Source organism: Suricata suricatta, chromosome 2 (assembly GCF_006229205.1).
Source record: "Suricata suricatta isolate VVHF042 chromosome 2, meerkat_22Aug2017_6uvM2_HiC, whole genome shotgun sequence".
In the NCBI taxonomy this organism is placed as follows: domain Eukaryota; kingdom Metazoa; phylum Chordata; class Mammalia; order Carnivora; family Herpestidae; genus Suricata; species Suricata suricatta.
The window spans coordinates 54,908,408-54,911,620 of NC_043701.1; positions in this window are offsets into that span (position 1 = coordinate 54,908,408).

Below are 3,213 nucleotides of genomic sequence, written 5' to 3' on the forward strand. Positions count from 1 at the left end.
ATGGAGGACCAGGGGGAGGGGAAGAGGGAAAGAGAGTTGGGGAGAGAGAGGGACGCAAAACCTGAGAGACTATTGAATACTGAAAATGAACTGAGAGTTGAAGGAGAAGGGGGAGGGGGAAAAAGAGGTGGTGGTGATGGAGGAGGGCACTTGTGGGGAATAGCACTGGGTGTTATATGGAAACCAATTTGACAACTATTTTTTTAAAAATCAGGGGTGCCTCTGTGGCTCAGTTGGTTAAGCATCTGACTCTTGATTTCAGCTCAGGTCATGATTTCATGTTTGTGATTTCATGGTTCTAGCCCCTCATGGAGTTCCATGCTTGGGATTCTCTCTCCCCCTCTGTCTGCCTCTCCCCTGCTCTCTCTATCTTTCTCTCTTTCTCGTTCTCTCTCTCTCACAAAATAAATAAATAAAAATTTTAAAGTTTTAAAAATCAAACAGATGTGTTTTATTTAACAGCAATGAAACATTTATAAAAATGGACTATATATAAGGCTACGAAGTAAACCTCCAAAACATCTAAAGTGAAATTTTTTATATCCCATATATTATAATAGTAGTAGATTAAAACATCGTTGTGTTCCCTCACATTTTCCTCTTAGGATAAATATTCTCTGGGTTTTTTTTTTCTTCCTAGATCTTTTTTTTTTTTTAAATCAAAAAAATTTTTTAATGTTTTATTTATTTTTGATACAGAGCATGAGAGGGGGAGGGGCAGAGAGAGAAGGAGACACAGAACTGGAAGCAGGCTCCAGGCTCTGAGCTAGCTGTCAGCACAGAGCCTGACGCGGGGCTCGAACCCACGAACGTGAGATCTGACCTGAGCTGAAGTCGGAGGCTTAACCAACGGAGCCACCCAGGCACCCCTCTTCCTAGATCTTAACTGCAAAATCTCAGCCCTTGCTGGTATACATTAGTCAGGTTCTACAAATCTTTCTCTGTAAAACCTATATCCTCCTAGAAGACAGACAATAATCACCAGGACCTGACTCTTATTTATCAGGATAGAAATTAAGACAGGAGATGAAGGAAAAGCATCCTGTAAGGTTTCTGCCTCAAGTGAAGTTCAGCAAGGGCTAGATCAAAGGAAGCTTTCTCTCCTCCATCCAGGCAGAGAGAGCTTCAGGCCAGAGATAGTCCAGAAAGTCAACCAAATGCCCCAGCCCCAGGGCTCAGGGTCTCATTAACAGTGACCTCACTTTGACAAAGGTGACCTATCAAGGATGTATATTCAGTCTCCCTTGCAGCAATCTCTTACAATAGGATCCAAGGCCTGATTTTCAGCAGTGTCTTCCTTAGAGCTGAAAGACCTAAGAGTTTTCCCAAACCCTATCATGGAGTCCTCTGACTGTCAGGTGGAGAGTTTGTTAAAGGATTCCAATGCAATCAGGAAAAGCCAACCTGGATGTCATCCCTGTGCACTGAGAAAAATAGTTAAGATTTGTTTTGCTTCATTTCAAATAGCATACATCTAAAAAGGCATTCTTTTTCACTGACCGGATCTTCACACAAACATCCAGTGCTTTGTAACCCAGAAGTTTGCTGGGACCTCCTTACCCTGAGGTTCTTGATACCCTTCATATTTGCCTCAAGCTTGAATCCCACACACAAGGAAGCTCAAAGCCAGCTAAGATCTTGAAATTCTTGAGCTTATCATCTCACAGCCACCTCTGCCCATGGACACCGTCTTTAGTGTTTTGTTTTGTTTTGTTTCGCTGCAATGTGTTGTGTTGACACAGATATGATGCTTTTCTTCTGATATCCCCTCCTTCAGAAAAGTGGGGAGAGATAAAAAGAAAGAAAAAAACTACCCATAAAATCATTTCTGGATGTTTGGAGGTGGATTGTGGGGAAGGGAGGTGACAGTGCAAACATTTCCTGATTCTGCATTTAACAATGTTGTTCAAACTCTTTTGGGTCGTCTTGCCACCCCATCTCATTGACTCCTCTCTCCTCCGTTGCTCACTTCCTCCCACCCAGATTGCCTTGGAAACCAAAAGGCACTTTGTCCTCACTCTTATGGAGAGCCGAGGTTCAGCTTTCCCTTAATTCTTACTCCCAAACTTTTCCACTTAAGCCCTCAGTCCAACAGGAAAGGGCAGCTGTTCCGTGGAAGTAATCTTTATTTCATCAGCTCTACAGATTATAAATAGTAAAATTTGCCTCTCTGTCACACTTTTCTGATCCTATGACTCATTAATATCCCCCGTAGTCCCACAGATGTAGCCCCTAAGCACATCTCTTTCTCAAGCAAGACTATTCTTCTAAAGTTAAGGTTTCCTTATTCCAAGGGAAAGTTCTGCCTCATTACCTCATGAAACTCTGAAGCCCAATTCCTTCTTTTCCTGATCATTTTCACCAAGATGGGCTCATGTGTATTTAGCTCTGTTTTTCAGCCTTTTTGTCTCGGTTTCTCTCATTTAAAAGTGGAAATAATAATAATGTCTTCTTTATAAGTTTATTATGAGGATTAAATAAATACACTTGGAATAGTGTCTATCTAGTACAAAAAGGGTTCAATGTACATTATTCACTTTTATTTTAATTATGATTATCATATGTGGACCCGAGAGTCTTCTGATTGCCAGTAGAAAGTAAAGCAGCATAATGTCTCTGAATGCCAACTAGATGTAAGATAGGGGTTATTTTGAAAATGCCATCACAGAATTAAAGTAGCACTTTTTACAAAGTATGCTCTCTTATCCTTTTTTTTTCCTTCAGATATCAGACTCTATCCCATACTTAATTTAATACCTCTCAACTAAAGACTAACATATAGACTGAATGCCATGTTTTCTACACATATACACACACACACATACATGATGTAGGAAAAGAGAGCTATACAGGGTCAGAGAGATTTGGGAGAAGATGCGTGCGGCATCCTTTCTGGCCATGCCTCCACCCCAGCCAGGTTTCAGGGCTTCCTCTTGGATAGAGCCCGTCTGAGACAATCTTGTTTCTATGTATGCTGAGAAACACTTTCTTTCTTAAGGAATGTTGGGAGAATACTGCCAAAGTCCTGGCAGAGCCTTACTGGGGACCATACTTCTTTTTTCTTTGGCCCCCAGAAATGACTTCCATTCAACATTTGCCTTAGTCACATGGATAAGATAGGTAATGTGTGTTAAATAGCACTCATAATTAGAAATATGAACACAAAGATTAATTTTGGAATTTATGCCTTTATTCCCCCTGAAAAGCATGATT